The sequence below is a fragment of the Schistocerca serialis genome, chromosome 4 (assembly GCF_023864345.2).
Source record: "Schistocerca serialis cubense isolate TAMUIC-IGC-003099 chromosome 4, iqSchSeri2.2, whole genome shotgun sequence".
NCBI classification, from domain to species: Eukaryota; Metazoa; Arthropoda; class Insecta; order Orthoptera; family Acrididae; genus Schistocerca; species Schistocerca serialis.
The window spans coordinates 135577942-135601256 of NC_064641.1; positions in this window are offsets into that span (position 1 = coordinate 135577942).

The following is a 23315-nucleotide window of genomic DNA, read 5'->3' on the forward strand; positions in this document are numbered from 1 at the left end:
CCAAGTGCTAGCCTACCCCGACAGCACTTAACTTCGGTGATCTGACGGGAACCTACGTTACCATTGCGGCAAGCCCATTGGTTGGACATCTGTTAGTGGACATTAATATCGCATGAGTCCACCCTTCGTCTTTATGACGGATTGAACTCCGCTGGGGACGTTTTCAGTGGGTTTGGGTTGGGTTGTTTGGGGGAGGAGACCAGACAGCGAGGTCATCGGTCTCATCGAATTAGGGGAGGACGGGGAAGGAAGTCGGCCGTGCTCTTTCAAAGGAACTATCCCGGCATTTGCCTGGAGCGATTTAGAGAAATCACGGAAAACCTAAATCAGGATGGCCGGACGCGAGATTCAGTGAGGTATCTGAATGTACTTGGAGGAATGCCAGCCCATTTTTCCTCAAAAGCCGAAACCAGAGAAGTAGCGATGTTGGACGCTGGCGTCTGGAGAGGATTCGACATTCAAATTGATCCCAAGTGTGTCTCCATTGTGTTCACAAACAATCACTGTTTCCCAATCACTTACACATGACGGTAGGTTAGGTTTCCCAAGCATTCGCCAGACCCAAATCCATCCATCGGATTGCCACAGGGTACTGCGTGATTCACTGCTCCAAATCACTCGTTTTCAGACATCCACTCTCCAGTGGCGTCCCTCTTCACACCATCCCCAAGTGTTGATTAGCTCTGACCATGCAAAAATGTATCCTGTGAGGAGCTGCTTGACCCCATTCTTTTTAATTCGCTAGACAGAAGCTTTGGAAATGTGGTGCTACAGAAGAATGCTGAAGATCAGATGGGTAAAGCATGTAACTAATGAGGAGCACTACTTTATATGTAAGGCACAAATATTCCGCGATTTGAATAAACAAGACTGCTGCGACTGTTAGAATTCTTTATTGGAGAACACGACCGGGCTCGCAAATTTGCATCATCAGGTCCTTCACTATATACAAAGAAATGAAAGAATTTATCAGAAATTTAGCCATGCCAAGAAACGGACAAATAAAAGCGGTAAGGTCTGTGTTTCTACTTACAGTCAAAAGATTATGGTTCTGTTTAAACCGGATAAAGCCATTCCCAACATTTATTAATGTAAAAGACTTTTAATTTGTGAAAACAATTTTACTGATTGTAAGGACACTGGACAGTGCTGATTTATAGCATCCTAAATAGAATCAAGAAGTCTTTTGACATTAGCTGTAACAGTAATTCTGACACATAAACACAGGCTGTTGTTTCTCATTATTGCACATCAGTAACTTAACATGTGCAGACAGCCTCCAGTATTTCAATCAAGGCATCTGGTCACTCAATGTTTGCGACACTGCGCACGAGCGGTTTTCCAGGCAGGCCTCGCTACAGTTAGTGGTCAGGTGGCACTGGCAACACCAACGTTTCGTCCTCAGGCTATCTACAATGGAGGAAATGTGTGACACACTGACAACTTTTTCTCTTTTAATGTTACAAACTCGTCGATTTTGCGAAGTATTTTAATTATTTTTATTATAAACTGTTTTAATAGCTACTACGCTCTTAATTTGACATTTTTACTGTGTTCTTTTATAGGTTGGGACGGCCTTAGCCCCCAGTACATTTTATCATAGACGCTCGCACATTCGTGAAGATTTTCAAATGTGTGTGAATTCCTGAGGGACCAAACTGCTGAGATCATCGGTCCCTAGACTTACACACTACTTAAACTAACTTATCCTAAGAACAACACGCACACCCATGCCCGAGGGAGGACTCGAACCTCCAGTGGGAGGTGCCGGCACATTCGTGAGTCACAAGTTTTAAATACATATAAATAAATGTTGGGAATGGCTTTACCTGGTTTAAATAAAGCCATAATCTTTTGATTGAAAGTAGACAAAGACCTTATAAATTTTATTTGTCCGTTTCCTGGCATGGCTAAATTTCTGATAAGTTCTTATATTCCTTTGTATACAGTGAAATACCTAAAGATGCAAATTTAATTTGCGAAATTCGCCAACTAATCAGGAGGTACTGAACAGAATTGGGGAGAAGAGGAATTTGTTGCACAACTTGATTACAAGAAGGGATTGGCTGGTAGGACGTGTTCTGAGGCATCAAGGGGTCACCAATTTTGTATTGGAGGGAAGTGCGTATGGAGGGGGGGGAGGGGGGGGGTGGCGGTAAAAACGTTAGAGTGAGATCCCAAGAGATGAATGCAAAAAGCAGATTCAGAAAGATGTAGCCTGAAGTACACTCATGCTCATAAATTAAGGATCTTTGAAGAATGTGATGCCACACAACGTGGCACTACACAAAACTGGCGCTAATAGCATAGACACCTATGGAATACACACGACACAGATCTGTAAGTCCACAGTATTGGTGATAAATTGAGAAACCGTCCCGAAACGTATGTGCTACAAAACGCCACTGTTCCCTGCCCATGTACACCGACATCAATATGGGATATGATCACCAAGCACACTTACACAGGCCGCACAACGGGTTGGCATACTCTGGATCAGATGGTATAGCCTCCCATTCTTGCACCAGTGCCTGTCGGAGCTCCTGAAGTGTCCTAGTGGTGTGAAGACGTTCAGCGATACGTCGACCGAGAGCATCCCAGACGTGCTCGATGGGGATAAGGTATGGAGAACAGGCAGGCCACTCCATTCACTTGATATCTTCTACTTCAAGGTATTCCTCCACGATGGCAGCTCGGTGGGGCCGTGCGTTACCATCCATCAGGAGGAAGGTGAGACCCATTGCACCCCTGAAAAGGCGGACATACTGGTGCAAAATGACTTCTCGATACACCTGACCTGTTAAAGTTCCTCTGTCAAAGACATGCAGGGGTGTATGTGCACCAATCATAATCCCACCCCACACCATCAAACCACGACCCCATACAGGTCCCTTTCAAGGACATTAAGGGGTTGGTATCTGGTTCCTGGTTCACGCCAGATGAAAACCCGGCGAGAATCACTGTTCAGACTATAACTGGATGCGTCCGTGAACATAACCTGGGACCACTGTTCCCATGACCATGTATTGTGCGTCTTGATACCAGGCTTTACGGCTCTCCTGTAACCAGGGGTCAGTGGAATGCACCTTTCAGGTCTCCGGGCGAATAAACCATGTCTGTTCAGTCATCTGTAGACTTTGTGTCTGGAGACAACTGTTCCAGTGGCTGCGGTAAGATCCCGAGCAAGATTACCTGCTGTACTCCGTGGCCGTCTGCAGACACTGATGGTGAGACATCGGTCTTCTTGTGGTGTTGTACACTGTGGATGTCCAGTACTGTGGCGCCTGGACACTTTTTCTGTCTGCTAGATTTGTTGCCATAATCTGGAGATCACACTTTGTGGTACACGGACTGCCTGTGCTATGACCTGCTGTGTTTGACCAGCCTCCAGTCGCCCTAGCATTCTACCCCTCATAACGTCATGAATATGTGTTCCCTGAGCCATTTTCAACAGTCACTATTAGCACGTATAAAAACGTCTTCACACTTATTCGCTGCACCGTACTCTGACATGCACCAACACACCTCTGCGTATGTGGGCTGCTGCCAGCGCCACCGTGCGACGACCGCAGGTCAAATGCATCGCATTGTCATACACCGAGGTGATTTAAACTCGCAAACCGCCAACCAGAGCGTTTTATCACCATGTATCAGCATATCCTTAATTTATGAGCATGAGTGTAGTTATTTGCAGATGAAGAGGCTTCCACAGGATAGGGTAGCATGGAGAGCTGTGTCAAAACAGTCTTCGGACTGATGACCATAACATCAGCATGGTAGATGGACTACTGATAGCATTTTGGAGCTCGCGGGTAATTGATTGCGATCATTCAAGCGATTTCTTATAACCACCCTCCGCAATGCTCGACGGTCCCTTTCCGTCAGTGCACGAACTGTGCCTGGTTGTTGGTTTAGCTGTGGTCGTTCCTTCGCGTTTATGGTACACTTCACACCCACATCACCAGCAGTGAACTTAGGCAGATGAACGCGTGTTGTTATTCAGGTCTCATCCAATGACTTGTCCATATTTGAAGTCACTGAGCTCTTCTGTTACCTCTCCTCTTCTCACCTCCTTTTAAAATCAGTGTTGGAGAGGGGAGGGAAGGGGAGGGGGGCGTCCACCTCTCGTGACATCTGGTGGTCAATTCAGCATTATATAGAGGTGTCCAGACACTTTTTAGTAGACAGTGTACATCTTCTGGGAACAGCCTCATGGAACATCCAATGTTACTCGCTGGAAAATTTATACTTATGTAAACAGCAACGGTCGTATCACAGTTCCTTGTGCTACTCCTGAAATTACCATCAAACCTGTCGATAGCATTTCGTTAAGAGTGACGTGTTGAGTTCAGTCTGCAACGAAGTCAGTTTACTCAAAAATCTTATTTTGTCCACACAACGACAATGTTGTTGTTGTTGTTTTGAGTCCTGAGACTGGTTTGATGCAGCTCTCCATGCTACTCTATCCTGTGCAAGACTCTTCATCTCACAGCACCTACTGCAGCCCACATCCTTCTGAATCTGCTTAGTGTATTCATCTCTTGGTCTCCCTCTACGATTTTTACCCTCCACGCTGCCCTCAAGTACTAAATTGGTGATCCCTTGATACCTCAGAACATGTCCTACCAACCGATCCCTTCTTCTAGACAAGTTGTGCCACAAACTCCTCTTCTCCCCAATTCTATTCAATACCTCCCCATTAGTTATGTGATCTACCCATCTAATCATCAGCATTCTTCTGTAGCACCACATTTCGAAAGCTTCTATTCTCTTCTTGTCTAAACTATTTATCGTCCATGTTTCACTTCCATACATGCCTACACTCCATACAATAACTTCCAGAAACGACTTCCTGGCACTTAAATCTATACTCGATGTTAACAAATTTCTCTTCTTCAGAAACGCTTTCCTTGTCATTGCCAGTCTACATTTTATATCCTCTCTACTTCGACCATCATCAGTTATTTTGCTCCCCAAATAGCAAAACTCCTTTACTACTTTAAGTGTCTCATTTCCTAATCTATTTCCCTCAGCATCACCTGACTTAATTCGACTACATTCCATTATCCTCGTTTTCCTTTTGTTGATTTTCATCTTATATCCTCCTTTCAAGACACTGTCCATTCCGTTCAACTGCTCTTCCAATTCCTTTGCTGTCTCTGACAGAATTACAACGTCATCGGCGAACCTCAAAGTTTTTATTTCTTCTCCATGGATTTTAATTCCAACTCCGAATTTTTCTTTTGTTTCCTGTACTGCTTGCTCAATATACAGATTGAATAACATCGGGGATAGGCTACAATCCTGTCTCACTCCTTTCCCAACCACTGCTTCCCTTTCATGCCCCTCGACTCTTATAACTGCCATCTGGTTTCTGTACAAATTGTAAATAGCCTTTCACTCCCTGTATTTTACCCCTGCCACCTGCAGAATTTGAAAGAGAGTATTCCAGTCAACATTGTCAAAAGCTTTCTCTAAGTCTACAAATCCTAGAAGCGTAGGTTTGCCTTTCCTTATCTTTCTTCTAAGATAAGTCATAGTTTCAGTATTGCCTCACGTGTTCCGACATTTCTAAGGAATCCAAACTAATATTCCCCGAGGTCGGCTTCTACCAGTTTTTCCATTCGTCTGTGAAGAATTCGCGTTAATATTTTGCAGTTGTGACTTATTAAACTGATAGTTCGGTAATTTTCACATCTGTCAACACCTGCTTTCTTTGGGATGGAATTAATACATTCTTCTTGAAGTCTGAGGGAATGTGGCCTGTCTCGTACATCTTGCTCACCAGATGGTAGAGTTTTGCCAGGACTGGCTCTCCCAAGCCTGTCAGTAGTTCTACTGGAATGTTGTCTACTCCCAGGGCCTTGTTTCGACTTAGGTCTTTCAGTGCTCTGTCAAACTCTTCACTAAGTATCATATCTCCCATTTCATCTTCATCTACCTCCTCTTCCATTTCCATAATATTGTCCTCAAGAACATCGCCCCTGTATAGACCCTCTATATACTCCTTCCACCTTTCTGCTTTCCCTTCTTTGCTTAGAACTGGGTTTCCATCTGAGCTCTTGGTATTCATACAAGTTGTTCTCTTTTCTCCAAAGGTCTCTTTAATTTCCCTGAAGGCAGTATCCATTTTACCCCTAGTGAGATAACCCTCTATATCCTTACATTTGTCCTGTAGCCATCCCTGCATAGCCATTTTGCACTTCCTGTCGATCTCGTTCTTGAGACGTTTGTATTCCCTTTTGGCTGCTTCATTTACTGCATTTTTATATTTTCTCCTTTCATCAATTAAATTCAGTATCTCTTCTGTTACCCAAGGATTTCTACTAGCCCTCGTCTTTTTACCTACTTGATCCTCTGCTGCCTTCCCTATTTCATTCCTCAAAGCTACCCATTCTTCTTCTACTGTATTTCTTTCCCCCCTTCCTGTCAATTGTTCTCTTATGCTCTCCCTGAAACTCTGTACAACCTCTGGTTCTTGCAGTTTATCCAGGTCCCATCACCTTAAATTCCCACCTTTTTGCAGTTTCTTCAGTTTTAATCTACAGTTCATAACCAATAGATTGTAGTCAGAGCCAACATCTGCCCCTCGAAATGTCTTACAATTTAAAATCTGGTTCCTAAATCTCTATCTTACCATTATATAATCTATCTGAAACCTTTTAGTATCTCCAGGGTTCTTCCATGTATACAACATTCTTTCATGATTCTTGAACCAAGTGTTAGCTATGATTAAGTTATGCTGTGTGCAAAATTCTACCAGGCGGCTTCCTCTTTCATTTCTTAGCCGCAATCCATATTCACCTATTACGTTACCTTCTCTTCCTTTTCCTACTGTCTACTTCCAGTCACCCATGACTATTAAGTTTTCATCTCCCTTCACTACCTGAATAATTTCTTTTATCTCATCATACATTTCATCAACTTCTTCATCATCTGCAGCGCCAGTTGGCATATAAACTTGTACTACTGTAGTAGGTGTGGGCTTCGTGTCTATCTTGGCCACAATAATACGTTCACCATGCTGTTTGTAGAAGCTTATCCGCACTCCTATTTTTTTATTCATTATTGAACCTACTCTTGCATTACCCCTATTTGATTTTGTATTTATAACCCTGTATTCACCTGACCAGAGGTCTTGTTCCTCCTGCCACCGATCTTCATTAATTCCCACTATATCTAACTTCAACCTATCCATTTCCCTTTTTAAATTTTCTAACCTACCTGTCCGATTAAGGGATCTGACATTCCACGCTCCGATCCGTAGAATGCTAGTTTTCTTTCTCCTGATAACGATGTCCTCTCGAGTAGTCCCCGCCCGGAGATCCGAATGGTGGACTATTTTACCTCCGGAATATTTTACCCAAGAGGACGCCATCATCATTTAATCATACAGTAAAGCTGCATGCTCTCGGGAAAAATTACGGTTGTAGTTTCCCCTTTCTTTCAGCCTTTCGCAGTACCAAAACAGCAAGGCCGTTTTGGTTAGTGTTACAAGGCCAGATCAGTCAATCATCCAGACTGTTGCCCCTGCAACTACTGAAAAGGCTGGTGCCCCTCTTCAGGAACCACACGTTTGTCTGGCCTCTCAACAGATACCCCTCCGTTGTGGTTGCACCTACGGTACGGCTATCTGTATCGTTGAGGCATGCAAGCCTCCCCACCAACGGCAAGGTACATGGTTCATGGGCGGGGGACGACGACAATGCAGAACTGTATTCGGTGCCTTTCTCAAGGAACACGCCATCAACCTTTAACAGTTAAATTCGCCAAACAGCTGTGTAATTGAGATGTTATTTTATTTCATTTTCGCTACCAGTTTCGTCAGTCATTGTGCCATTTTCAGGCCTCACATGCACCTCTCAAAAATAATTGGTATTGGCATACTGGGGCCATGTGTTTCTGGCCCAGTTGCAGTCAAGTCTTCGAAGCGAGTACTTGAGCTACGAATTCACGACGTCCAGAAACGCATGGCCCGAGTATGCCAATATCGATTATTTTTGAGAGGTGCATTTGAGTCCTGAAGATGGCATAATGAACTGCCGAAACTAATACCGAAAATAAAATAAAATAAAATAATATCTCAACTGCACGGCTGTTTGGAGAATTTCGTTGTTAAACATTTGACCAGCCGCTGTTCCAAGTCCACAATGGATCAACAGAGACTCCATCAATCTGGTCACCTTAGTCTAAAGCGCTTAGGACTCAGTGCGGACCGAGCGAGGTGGCGCAGTGGTTAGCACACTGGACTCGCATTCGGGAGGACGTCGGTTCAATCCCGCGTCCGGCCATCCTGATTTAGGTTTTCCGTGATTTCCATAAATCGCTCCAGGCGAATGCCGGGATGGTTCCTTTGAAAGGGCACGGCCGACTTCCTCCCCTAATCCGATGAGACCGATGACCTCGCAGTTTGGTCTCTTCCCCCAAACAACCCAACCCAACTCAGTGCGAAGCAGTCGAAAATAAAAGCAATACAGTACGAAAGTTCTTGCAATATGAAAGTAAGGACGTTGCCCCCAAGACTGTTGTTACACCCCATGTCGGTTGCCGTTTGTTGTCAGATATTTCTGAAATATACAGACAGGACGTGGGCATCTGTCTCATACCACCATCTCTTCTGCGATATTTGTCTCAGGATGTACAAATGCTCCAGTGTGGATCTGTTTTTGCGGTAGCCACATTGGTAGTCCCCTACTGGTTCTTCAGTTACTAGGATCAGTCGTTTTATAAAGCAGTCGATATGATTTTGTGTGTAGCATCACGCTATGCAACTCTTCTGTGGTCATCACACATAAGAGGATGATTTTTTTTTAATGTCGGATAAATAACTGGTTTCCCAGTTTTCAGCTGTGCTTTGTGTCTCCCAAACAGTTTTCATTAAAGACTGTTGTTATGATTCTAGGGGTGTTGAAACTTTAATATTGGCAACCATTTATTTGAAACTTATACAAAATAGATACATGTTTTAAAGTTTTACTACCCTTCAAAGTAATCACCAGCATCGTCTACAACCCGTTATCAGCGATATCGAAGTCGTAGGGTACTGTTAACAGCACCATTTATGATAGCTCGTGTGGAGCGGTCTATTGCACGACGAATCTCTGTAGCAGCTCTGAAGCGAATGCCATGACGTGCTTCCTTCAGTTCACGAATGAAGTTGAAATCACACAGCACTTCCTAGCCTTATCGATCGAATAAATCAGTCACAACTTGGGTCGTATGTGCCCGAACATTGTCCTGCAAAACGATGGGTGGGTCCAGCAGAAAGTATCGCCGCTTCTTTCTCTAAACTGGTCGCAGGCTGTGTTCCAAAAATGAACAGCATGCAATACGATGCATGGTGATTACATACCTCTTAAAGAACCATGTCATGCCTTTCGTAACGTCCAGCGTACCATCATAAATCGAGGTGACGTCAGCATAATTATTGTCTTTGAACAAAAGTGTCATTTCTGTTAGTCTCATTGTATAATTTTTTCGGTTACCTTTTGTACTATACTATATTATGCTATGTACGATCCAAGTTTCGTTGTGTGTGGCTATAATCAAAGTGCAGCTACTCACGGATGTTCAGCGTGGCCTGTAATTATCGTATGGCTGCAAAACTTGGTAGATATCCTAATGCGTTAATGCGGAACCGATTTACGCTGCAAAAAATTCAGTTACAATTTTGGCCACCAGGTGCAAATTTGGCAACGTGAGTGCAAGAAAGATGTTTCCAAATTCTATGGATTAGGAATGGAATGTAGGCATAAAAGGTGAAACGAATGCGAAAGGCATACTGTTGATTTTACTATTAACTGTCGCGTACACAGTTTTTCCAGTATGTGCACCAGAGACATCCATGCTATGCTGCATCAACAGTTGCTCACAGCAGTTACAGTGGAACCTGTGTAGCGTGTTCCTGTGCACTGGCCTTCGAGTAAGGTAAATACCAAACTCCTTGTGAACGCATTCTTTTAGATACCCCCAGAGCCAAAAGGCACATGGATTCAGTTCAGGTGATCTTATAGACCATGCACCTGGAAAACCTCTGGAGATGACATCTTCATGGAAGGATGCATTAAGCGGGTCTTAAAGGATGGGCGAGTGACGTGAGGTGTTGCCCCAACTTGCATGAAAACAGTGGATTCCACACAGTTACGCTCTACCAAAGCAGGACTCATTTACTGCACAGGAAGGTCTCAATTACATACAGACATCACGGTGCACCTGAAAGGCCTTCTGGGTGTATTCTCTTCAAGGAAGAACGGATCGAGAATGAAGGTGCCCGTTAATCCACACCACAGAGTCGCGTACGGCAAGTGAAATAGCTCTTCGTGCATGAAACGCAGTTTAACAGTACACCAAACTCGGCAGTTCTGTGTGTAGAGGACAAGGGGGTATTTTTAGGAAATATGGTGCGAAATTGTGATTTAGTGTGTTTCAGTGCACGATGCGCCAGCCTCACGGCAGACGGCGGACGAAGGCCGGCTGGAGCGTTATGCAGGTGACACAGTTTTACAACGAGGGTCGGTATGTGTGTACGTGCGCTGCAGCCATCAGAACGCAGCATTAGCAGAATTACGCAGGCGCTGGCCGCGTGTGGCGCGGTTGCGTTAGCCAACTCATCGAGAACATTCTAATAAACACGGCGCCGCGTAACCAGCGGATTCAGCAGCGGTCTGCACTATTTAAGGGCATCAGAGGTGGGCGTCGGCATTCGGTTCGACCGACTGGGCGTTCGGTCGCTGTTACGCCGTCGTCATCTGTGACGCTGTCCCGGAGGACTGGCCGGCAGAAGGCGTTGCCCGCTGCTGCACCGGCGACTCACGGCATCGTCACGAGCCGCAGCGTCTGCAGGAGGGGCGCTGGGTCGGGCCTCGTGCTGCTAACCTCCTACCGCCTGCGAGGCCGAAGACCGAGCATGGTGTCACGTTCCCCGGGCTGCGTGCATCAGCACGTCTTCCCCACGACACGAGCGGTGGGGCTGAGCTACCGGAAAATGTATTGAAAGAACCAACAATAAAGAGGAAGATTGCTAAAAACAGCCACCTTCTTCTTCCCAGCCACACCCTACAACCCCGACCACGTCACCTGATCTGCTCATCCGATTACATGTATATTGACCCTGCAGTGTACTAAAATGTGCTACGTCACTCCATAGAATATCGCCCGGCCACATGTTATCAACGTCGATCCCAGCCAGAAAATGATGAGCAAATTCAGAACGTTGCTGTGGATCGTGAGTTTCAGTTGCTGCACTGTCTGGATCTTGTACGGGTACCATTGTAAAATAGACTACAAAACTTTCTGTGCTGCTGACCATGGGATGGACAATTCTCGTGACACTGCACGAGCACAAGCACTACCGGGGCTCGTGCAGCATGGTCAGTTACAGCAAGAGCAACCTCGTTAGTAACTTCCATCGGGATAGCAGGCCTTCCTCTTTCATGTGCCGCACGAATCTCAACGGTGTTTTCAAATTTCATTGTCATCTTCTCTAAACCATTTAATGACATCTGGCCTCTCCGCTGATCCTTCATTCAGCGATACTCTCTCAATGCAGCACTGTTATCGCTGCCGTTCACATAACACAGTTTGACTACTAGCGTGTGGTCTCTCCTCTCGATAGCCATACTGTTCACTCACATTGTGGCCTGTCAAATCGCAGCGTGGATGTCATACCGGCATGGAAACAATGTACAGCACCAGATTTGCACCATCTGACCACAACTGGAGCTACTTTCTACTTTTTTCAGTGGAAATCTGTTCCACATTAATGCATTAGCGTATCTACCAAGTTCTGCTGCCATGTGATAATTACAGCCCGCACTGAAACTCCGTGAGTAGCTGCACTTTAATTATAAGCACACGGTAGAACGATCTTATTTGGAAATGATATATCTTGCGAAAGTTACTTTTATCCTTAAGTTTTGTACACCACTGTATACAGAATGGCGTTCATTATTCTCAACACACATCAAAAGTCTTGTTTGTGTAAAGCTATTATTTAAGAAGTGGCTGAAATACATTCATAAATCATTCTATTCTCGGGCTGATTTTTTACGTAATGTTAGAAATATACGTAATTCGTCTGTAGTGTTTGTACTATTTATTGTAAATCTTATGTCATAATTCACAATGATGAAACTAAAGATGTCTTTTATTGCAACTGAATACGATGTAGTGAGCGCAAAACCAGGCTACTAAAACGACAGGGCCATCTTTCTTGTCGCACATAAGAATGATTTTGTCAAATTTTGCCCGAGGTGAAGAAGTGCATTACGTGATGATAAAAAGTTCGTGTGTGGTGGACGATGGACTGAGGAGAGACATGCCCAGTAAACTCCATTACTTAAACGCAACTGGGCAGTGTGTTGGCTCCAGGGTACACTATATGCCCCTATTGTTACGTAGCAGTCTATTGCCAGCCCAGTGGGTCTCATGCGCTACTCATAATTTGATTTATGTGAACTTTATTGCCGTCACTTAATAAAACAGTTAACCATTGTAATGAATAACGTCAGTAACTGGCAGCAGTATGTCATCTACTATATTATGAAGGTGGTTTGAAAAGTTCTCAGAATGGAGTAGAAAAAAGTACTTACATCACTGAAAATGTTCTTGTTTTTCAATTTAGTCTCCTTGTAGATTAATGCATTTCGTCCAAAGATGTTCCAGTGCCTTGATCCCAGCTTTAAAATGAGTTTCCTCCAGGCCTGCAAAATAGTTGTCAACTCCAGCTATCAGTTCTTCCTTTGAAGTGAATCTTCGCCCACCAAGAAAAATTTTCAGTTTTGGGAAGAAGTGGAAGTCTGACGAAGCCATATCAGGTGAATAAGGCGGGTGTGGCAACAATTCATACCCTGGTTCGTGTAATTTTGCCATGGCGACGGCACATGTGTGCGGCTGAGCATTGTCTTGATGGAAGATGACTTTCTTCCTTGCTAAACCTGTCCTTTTTTTCGCGTATCTTTTGTTGCAATTTGTCCCGGAGGTTAGCATAGTATTCTCCGGTAATTGTTTGCCCAGTGGAGAGATAAATCTACAAACAGAATCCCTTTCGCATTCCAGAACACTGATGTCATGACCATTCCCGCCGAAGGAATTGTCTTTGCTTTCTTTGGTGGTGGAGAGTCAGCATGTTTCCACTGCTTTGACTGTTGTTTCGTGTCTGGGGTATATTGGAATGGAAAGGTTTGGGTTTGTTGAATACCTGAAGAACGTTACCTGCCGTCACGTGTTGTGCCAACAGCGAGGTACACAGGTGGTAGTGTTGAGGTATGAGATATGAGGTGTGTGTTCCATGGTAAGGGTGTGGTTCCCTTACTACACTTACGAAAACGTTAAATGAGGATAGATATGATCACTTTTTATAGCAATGTATAGTGCGTACCATAGAGGAACATTTCAGAGATGACAACTGATTGTGTGAGCACGATAATACACCTGTCATAAAACAGCACCTGTCAGGAAATGGTTTGTGGACAGTAAAATTCCTCAAACGGACTGACCTTCCCAGACACTTTTGGCATGAGCTAGAAAGGTGACTTTATTCCTGACCCCAATGTCTAACATCATTACCTTGTCTGGTTTCAGCTCTTGGGGAAGAATGGGCTGCCGTTGTCTCCACCCCCCCCCCCTCCCGCCATTCACACACACACACACACACACACACACACACACACACACACACACACATATTCTGACTCCCCATTGCCTCATTGAAACTGTCTTCAGCAGAGTTCAAGCTGTCGTAAAAGTGAAGGGTGGACACATTTCATATTAATGTCCAGTGTAAGTGTCCTGATACCTTTGATCGGATAATGTGTACTGGGCAACAATAGCTCCATTGTTCTTGAAGCAGTCCGAAAGGGCACCATGAGAAGTTCCAGAGCTGAACAGTGCAAGACACTATTACGTATGTGGCTGAGGTTTGCACCATACATTCGGCTTACTTTCCATCCCATTGATGTATTGAGTGCACAAGGAACAATTGTTTATTCGCTTGTGTGTGAGCTGTTATTTGCTTCATTTTACCTCAATGATCGATAAATTGTGAGCTGAAGATGCGAAAGTCGACCCTTGGAATTTTCTGAACAGGTTTTCGCGAAATGTGCAGTGCCTTTCTTTGAAAGCTTGCCAGTTAAGATTAGGCCTATTTTAGCATTTCTGTTAAATGCCAACGTTCGTCACATAGGGCTGTAGCCATTCGCCCCATCTTCCCTTGCATTCACGAAACAAGACCTTTTAGTCACACGTGATACTTTATACAGTCTCTGCAAGTGTTCCCCAAGCGATTTGTTTTGTAGACATATTGCAGTTCCCGCGTGTCCTGCTCAGATAGGCAGAGTTCTATCACCAAAGAAGTATTCTTCAATACCAAGCAAAGGTTGCTCTTTTAATAAACACAAAATTTTAATACTAAATTGCTCCACTGGTAATGACTGAATATCCTCGGGTAGAGCATTTTAGGGCCACCATTGCGAAGCTGTTGTGTTTCTCTGTTAATCAATATCTTGGCCTGCCTATACCGTCTTTATTACCAGTGCTGTGTTGACGAACTTAATTTCTCTGCTGTAGATCTGATCATATGTCTTTGTGTGAACGAGCTTCTTTGTTTTGCAACATAAGCATATTCTTACAGCCTACAGAATGGTTAGATAGTAACAAAACGCCCATGGATAATGAGGCTGTGGAACATTACAGAGTGCACTTTAGTATGTACTGTTCTAATATAACATCTTTTAGTTTCCTCAAGAAGTATAGAAAGTTTAGGATGTACATGAGTCCTGATGCCAGGTTAACCTTGTATCAATGAAAAAGCCCAGAAGCTTAGTAGCTGCTATGTTACCTGGTACTTCAGAATCACTGAGGCTGCATATCATTCTGCGCTGTGTCTTCATTAATGCGCATCTTGTTCGTGATAGACCAGGCCGCAGCCTCACTAAATAGGATTTATGCTTGTTGAAGAATCAGAGCTACAGCCCCCTTTTGAGAATAGTTGTATTGTGCGTGAACTGCTAGCTGTGTCCGTTGCAGCCTGTCATAAATGAAAATTAGGAACAACAGAGGCACTATTACGGATACCTGTGGCACCCCGTGTTGTAATTTGATTTCATCCGAGTCTGCTCTGTGCACTGTGACAATATGTCATCTGTTATTCAGGGAGGCTTCACTGTGTAGTAACTTCATTTCTCCAGAGTCTGTTCTCTTCTCTGAGACACTCCGTCGTCTGTTATTCAGCTAGGATTCGAGAATTTGTAGAACAGCTACCCCAGTACCATACGATTTTAGCTTGCCGAGTAGGGCCTTATGTGGGATACAATAGAAGGCTTTACTAAGGTCGCAGAGTGCCATTGCTATAGACTCTGTGTCTTCAAAACCCTGACATATTTGCAACTAGTACAAGTACTACTGTTGTCGAGTTTCCTTCCTGAAGCCACGCTGCATATCACACAGCAGGATACTTCTTTCAGATTAAAACTCTAATTATGGAGTCCATCTGGCGTTATAGGTATGGGCCTGTAGCTTGATGCTTCATTTTTTGTAAACTGGCACATGCGTGCTACTTTCAGGAAGTCTGGGAATTTACCGCCATTGAGGCATTTATATATTGCCAGTGGTTAAAAAATTTCACATATATTTTTTAACATACAGGGCATGCCATAAATATCAGCGCTCTGCCACTGTTTGTAATTTTTACTATTTTTATAATGTCATTTTGGATACACTCTCTTCCAAGTTACCACGTTCCATTTATTTCCAAATTTCAGAGCAACTGCAGGATCTGTTCCAAAGTCAGGAATTTCACCTAGTGTGCTTTCCTTTATGTTTATAAAGTAATCGTTAAATTAGTCTTAACTGCAAACCTTAGAGTAAGATGTTGGCTTTTCCCTGTCTTCGTTAACCAGATCCCACAGAGGCTTGCAAGGACCATGAGCTACTTCAATAAATCTGCCATTGCTTTCCTACTTTGCTTTCTCTACTTCTACACATCCCTTTAACCTGTGCAGGCAAGACTGATGTGCTGCAGCTTCCACTACAGCCAGGAACATCATCTTGGCTTGGAAAATAACGACGTTTAATACATGCAACACCGGCCCTAGTTAGATACCTCACAGCTACCTCTGAGCCACGTCTCCTGTCGGCATCAAGAGGTTACCCCGTATTTGCCGTAACCTGTCAGATGCATTCCTCACAGATGTAGATGATGAACCTCAGACTTCACTATCTTGTAAAAATGCAAGGCCATCCCCGCACGGAGCGACTGGAAAGGAACACAATGGGCAGGCGATTTAAACCGGTAACTCGTCGCGTGGCTGACAATGCAGTGCAACACGGCGCAACTCTGGACTGACAGACTGCAGTTGCCATGTTTCAAGTGTGGAGGTGAGGGAGCATTGTTTGCTGCACCCAAGCATCTTTTGACTACACTCAGCATGTAGAGTACACAGTCACACTTGGAGGAAGCTGTGGTGTTCTATTATTATTATGACACACGAATGAGAAAAAATTCTGGATTCATCTGTACATGTAAAGAACAAAACTGTAGGCTGTTCGTAGCAGACAGATCGATTCGAATTATTTTTCCCGCCATTGACACCACATAAGACAAACGTGAAAGAATGCGTCAGTACAGAGGAACAAATAAAAATCTCTCTTAAGTAAGAAAGTGCCACAATTTATTTTATGCACACAGTAAATACTGAAAATTGTATCAATAATAAACATCGCAATAATTAGATTAGTAAATAATACGTGTAAATGGCAGTGCATTCTGATTGTTGTGCTTTGTAAATCACTTTTGAAACCTAGCTACTGGGACAGACAGTTGTGGAGTAGTTGCTTGGTTCATAATTTCATCGATTTGTTGTAATACTCTACACTTGAATACTTTTATTCCTTCATCACTCATCTCATACTCCTCACACAAGTTTAAGCTGAAACATTTTCGTATCTTCTCTCCTCTGGTTCTGGGATTTACACTGCTGTGAGGTGGCCTCCAGTTTGGCCTCTGTTTTAATCAGTTTGATGAAGCAGCTGTAGAGGCGAATCTGGCATCACCTGGAAATTTCTCTCAGGCAGGCAAAACTTGAATTGTACAGGTTGGCTGTCTTCATTCAGCTCAAAAGTTGCAGTCTCTGGAAAGGCTTTTTTTTTTTTTTTTTTTTTTTTTTGCACATTTGGTCCCACTGGCGTGTAGGTGATTTTCTTTTAAACAATAGATGTACCTGCCAAGTGATCTTTTCTCATTTCACACTTAGCGTTCTATCAATCCTTCATTAAGTAGCTTGGGAACTTGTACAAAATCGGATTTTTTCTACTTGCCGTACAAAGCTAAAGTTCACCACCTGCTCGTTCGTCTTAATACTAAACCAATACAGAGGTCAAAGACGCAATTCAGATTATTAGGCAATGCAGAAGTCGAGCCGCTGGCAGTTGGTTGGTGACGCGTTGCGAACGATTAGTAGTGGAGTCACGCAGCAGTCGCGCCTTTTGCGGAGTCCCATTGAACTACACAGGAAGCGATTCGCAATCGACCGGTTACCAACTGACGTCGGCAACGAGAGTTTCAATTGAGTCGCTCCGCGTGCGTAGCGCACGTCTCGTGGTTTTGAGTACTTTGCTGTGACGCTCCGCCTGTCGTGTATTGTTGCGCTTGCGCAGTGCGACATCCGCGTTCGCGCAGTTCCCTGCTGGGGCCGTCGGCTGTGAGCAGTTCGATAACGGTCGCGGCTTCGGCTGATGCGACCTCAAACTCGTACGGGCATTATTTCGAAAAACGCGGAAATCTTGAACCAACAGCCATTTCTCCAGAAACGAAAAAAAGAGTCCGGATGCAGATTTTGGTAACTTGTCAGTTGGATGTCATACTAAACCTATTCGCTTTTGCTGTAACTGTAAACCTGCTTGCAAAATAAACAAACAGCTGTTCGGAAAAAGCTATGATTTTGTTGAATATAGTCTATAGCACGAATCTCAAACATATTGCCCAGCATGTAACTCACGTAGAGCAAATAAATTTAAGTCAATAACGTCAAGTATTCCCTAAGGAGTATTTCTCGCTGGAGAGCTATTTGTGGTAAAAGTAACGTGTTCCTCCTGTTTTTTTCTAAGTTTGCAATAAAATAGTATATTACTAGTAAAACCACATTTTTATGCTTTCATCCGCAATCTATCAGTAGATTGTGAGTTAGTATCTAAAAATTTAGTTGTAATCAGTGACTAGTGTTGTTATACTGGCTTGGCACACAAACGAGTCTAATTTGAGCCTGCAACATACATGTTACATTAAATAACAAGCTGCTGCTCACTTGCTACCTTTTGGAGCCTGGGTATGGAGTTTTATTCATTACAGAATTTTCTTACACTATGTTTAGCCATAAATTCTCTCAGCTATGGTATAGTACATTTTTTGTCACAGCTGTAATATTTCCTTCTTGTTGTGCAACATGTTTCTAAACGGACTAACTCATTTACATAACATAGCTTTCCTTATTGCCCAGCAGCTGCATTCGTGGAGTTGCATCACAGTCCAGAGGCATAAACATGCCACTGAAAGTAAAAGCAGGGACTGAAAGACCCCAGGCTTCACTGGAAAACATGTAAGTAGTGGTATATGGCACAGGTGATAGATCACTTCCTTAACCAGATACTCTATGTTGATGGAATAAAAACAAATGAGATTATGAAGCTGTAGATAATACGCATTATGAAAGACAATGAACCCAAATAAACTGGATGTTTCATAAGTCTGCATGATTACACTAAATACAGATATGTAAGATAAGCAAGAAGGGCCATTTTACAGACTGTTTCATGCCACTGTCTACTGAGGATGCACTACAACTGTACTAATTTCCAATAATTCTTTTTTCACTGACATTGAACCCACATGTCTGCTTACAGAGAAAGCAGTGATTACATTTTTAAAATTAGTACTACTTTAAACTGAAATCAGAAATGTTCAAACCTTGGAGAGGGAAAAAAAAAACTTTCATAATTGACTACATTCATACTAACAAAAGCAAAAAAAATCTGTGTCAACTGATACGAATTTGGGCTTTCAATTTATTAACTGTATACAGTTGCTGTTAGTTTTGACCTCACTGTCTGAATACATTTCAGTTAAGTAAGCATTTAAACAATTCCTCCACCCATTGAGGGGATATACGGTGGCAGCACAAATGCCATTTGTGCGTATAAAATCACAGTTCTATGACCCAACTTGGATATCGTAAATCAGAAGGCACAACAATGGACTTATATGGGATAAAGGAGGGAGGGGGTTGAAGCCCACACACCACATATTCTAATTCTGTTTGTTGATTTCTCTCCAGGCAAATACCAAGCCTGCATTATCAGCACTGCAACTGAGTCCTCCATACAGCCTGCTCCACTTGAGTTTAGCATTCTATCTACAACTAACTAAATAAAGCAAAATAATTGTTGGTGTAAGACTCAAATATTTTAACAGATTTCCTGAAACACACACACAATTTAGCTATCTGCATCTGGCACTGAAATGCCCCATCCCGAAGTATTACACAAATTTACTAAGTCGGCGGTCCATATTTGCATATCTAGTGAAAAATTTGTCTTCAACTGCAGCACACACAGCCAAAGAAAAATTCCAGGAGTATAAGAGTTGTCTCTAGCACAAATGACTATGGTGATTGTGTGTATATTATAGTGAAGTGTTTATGAGGGCCTTTTTTGTTTATGAGGTGTACAGGTTATTATCATAGTGTCACATACCTCCATTCCACAAGATACTGACAGAGGTATTTGAATTAAACCCAGAACATTGGTGCAAGGTTACTCCTTGCTAGGTAAATACATATAAATAAATTTCATTCCATTCACAGGGATCAAAATGATTACCTTCTGCTCAAGCACCAATGTACCAGCATGCACTGACGACAAAGTTATGGAATTGGATATGTAAAAACTGATCTAACATAAGAGCACTCTCAGACCAATATACGTGCCACACAGAATTCAATACAAGCAGGGAGGATGGAGGGTTAACATGTGTGGTGCTGTAACTTCGTCAAAACATATCTGAGTAGAAATGCAGAGAAAAGGAATGAAGTTTGTTCAAGGTAAAAGCTATCCAAACAATTTTATTTGCAAGAAATACACAAATGAAACAATGAACTTCGTCCTCAAGATGAGTTATGTTACTCGGGTATAAAATCAGTGGGAAATACGTGTACGCAAGAGTGAAATGGCTGCAGGAGCAATCAACAAAGCGAAAAAGAAGTGTATCGTGGATGCACACATCCAGCTAATACAGAAGTCAAAACTACTTCCAACAAAATTACAAGCAAATCTGTCAACCTTAAGTATGATGATTTCTACAAGAGAGAGGGACTGCCTGCTAAGAAGGTATCCGACATCCAGTATTAGAGTTTTTTTGCAGCTCTGGAAACTTGCAATTAAATAAGACAGAAGGAATAGGTAACATATCTGTACAATTTCGTAAAACAATTGAGGGGTAATGGTAATCAAAAATGGTTCAAATGGCTCTAAACACTATGGGACTTAACATCTGAGGTCATCAGTCCCCTAGATTTAGAACTACTTAAACCTAACTAACCTAAGGACATCACACACATCCATGCCCAAGGCAGGATTCAAACCTGCGACTGCAGCAGCCACATGTTTCCGGACTGAAGTGCCTAGAACCGCACGGCCACAGCAGCCAGCAAATAGTAATCAAATGATTAAGTTTGTACACAAGGTCTACGATACTGGAGATATACCATTGGACTTTTGAAAGAGTATCATCTCCACACTCCCTAATATAGCAAACACAGATAACTCTGAGAACTATTGTAGAATCGGCTTAACAGCTCTCGGAACCAAGTTAGAGACAAGAATAATATACAAAAGAATGGAAAACAAAACAGAGAATCTGTTAGATGACAATCTGTTTGGCTTTAGGAAAGGTAAAGGCAGCAGAGGGGCAGTATTGACTGTATTAAATAATGGAGGCAAGACATGTATAATCCATAGAGCTTCACATTATTTTCCCACCAATAAATATTTGACTGTTTAATATAATGCAAAAGGTTTGGAATTATTAGAAAAAGAGGAGGTGTGAGATATAGAAAACAACGGACAATAAACAAGACATGCAATAATAAACAGGCAACAATAACAATGGAAGACCAAGACAAAATTGCTCGGATTGAAATGGGCAAAAGACAGGAATGTAATCTTCCTCCCTACTATTCTAGTTGTACACTGAAGAGGCTGTGACAGTAATACAGTTTCAGGGGTGGGGTTAAATTTCAGGGTGAAAAGATATAAGTATTTCATTGATGACTTTGCTATGCTCTTGAAAGTGAGATACAATTACAGATTTTGTTGAATGGAATGAACAGTGTAATCAGCAAAGAATATTGCTTTGGGGTGAACAAAAGAAGGAAGAAAGTAATGAAGTGGAAATGTGAGTTTAAGCAAATCCATTGAGACAGTGTATGGATTGTTGCACCATCTTACTGGAAGAGCCTTTCTTCATCTGGATCATACTGATCGATTTCAGGCAGACCAAAAGTTGCCAACATGTCAGCATAACGTTCAGAGTTCACCGTTACTGTGTTATCAAGTTCATCTTCAAAAAAACAGGGTCACACTATTCTACGAGAAGATATTGCACATTTAATTGTTACTGTATCAGAATGGAGTGGCTTCTCATGAAGATCACGTGGGCTATTTGCGGACCAATACTGGAAGTTTTGCTTGTTGAAGAAGCCACTAAAGTGAAAGTGGGGTTCATCACTCATCCATAAGTTATGCACTCTTTCTCCATTTCTTCCGATAACTAAGCATCGCTTGGCAAAAGCATATGCAATGATTGTAATCATTAGGTTTTAGGGCTTGCACTATCTATATTTTGTATGGATGACAGTGTAGATCATTCTTCAAAATCTGACCCACTGATCGATTGGTCAGACCAAGTTCAGAGCTGTGCCACCTTGCTGATTGTCATGGGCTTTATGCTAATGAATCACGTGCACAATCAATGTTCTCTGTGGTCCAGATTGTTTTTTTTTTTTTTCAATACCACTTATTTTCTTCATCCTGCTTGCAGTGGCTTCAAAGTTTTTCACCCACAGGAGGATATCTTTCCTTGGTGACACGGGAGCCTGTGGCAGTAGATTAAACTCTCAACGGAAAGCGCGCTGGGCACCAATCACACTGTGTTTTTATAATATGTTATTATATGCTTTTACACCAATCGCACATTGCATGCTTGACCAATGCTCCATGGCTACTGAAATTTCCACCTGTCTAGACACTCAAGGTCATTTCCCCCACTCCCATAACCCTCTATCACACCTGTCAGCCGGAGTCAAAATCTTTTCACTGCCTCGCCCTGTATTTCTGTGAATGTACATCTGGAATATAGCATTCAGTTAAAGTTAAGCAGGACAATGGGAAAACTGGTGATGAATATGGCACAGGAGATGAAGTAGTTGTGACCTGTGTCAAACCAGTCAGAACAATGGTGACCTTGAAGTTCAAAGTTTATTCTACCAGCAGCATTTGGAATTTTATATTTGACAGTTAAGAATGGACCTGATATTCTATCTCCTTGCAAAGACGTTGGCTGGAACATTCTGTATACCCAATTAACTACTGTTACTCAAAGTACAGCCATTTAGGTTAAAAAAATATTTGAAACACTGCACTTATGTCTAACAGTGGAAAATCCAGGTTGAATGTAATAGTATTATGAAAATTAAAGTTGCTACTCACTGTACAGCAGAGATGCTGACAGAAGACAGTGAGTAGCAACTCTCCTTTTGATAACACTTATGTCTAGTGGAACGGAAGTGCAGATGACACTGAATGTTTTGTACAAATAGAAAATCTACAAAAACAGCAGCTGAGATGAAATCCACAGAAAATAAAACACACTACCAAATGGAACATAATCAGATAGCTAAAAAATTTACTCATCAAGTGGTAGCAGGAGAACACACATATAAAACTAGGTTATACTTATGCACGCTTTCGGAGCCAGTGGCTCCTTCTGGCAGAAGGGTTGGAGGAAAAGGGCTGGAGATGATTAGGGAAAGGGGTCGGTTTCTGGAACGTCACCCTGAACTGTGGGTTAAGACAGACTTACCGGATGGGCTGGTCTTCCCTTCTCCTCCCCTGACCCATGGTTCTGGGTGACTTCTGAAATCTACCACCTTTTCTTAGGCTCTCCAGTCTTTTTCCTTCACACCTCTTCCCCCTCAGTCAAGCCACTGGCTCTGAAAGCTTGCAGAAGTATAACCTTTTATGTGTGTTTTCTCCGGCCACTGCTTGAG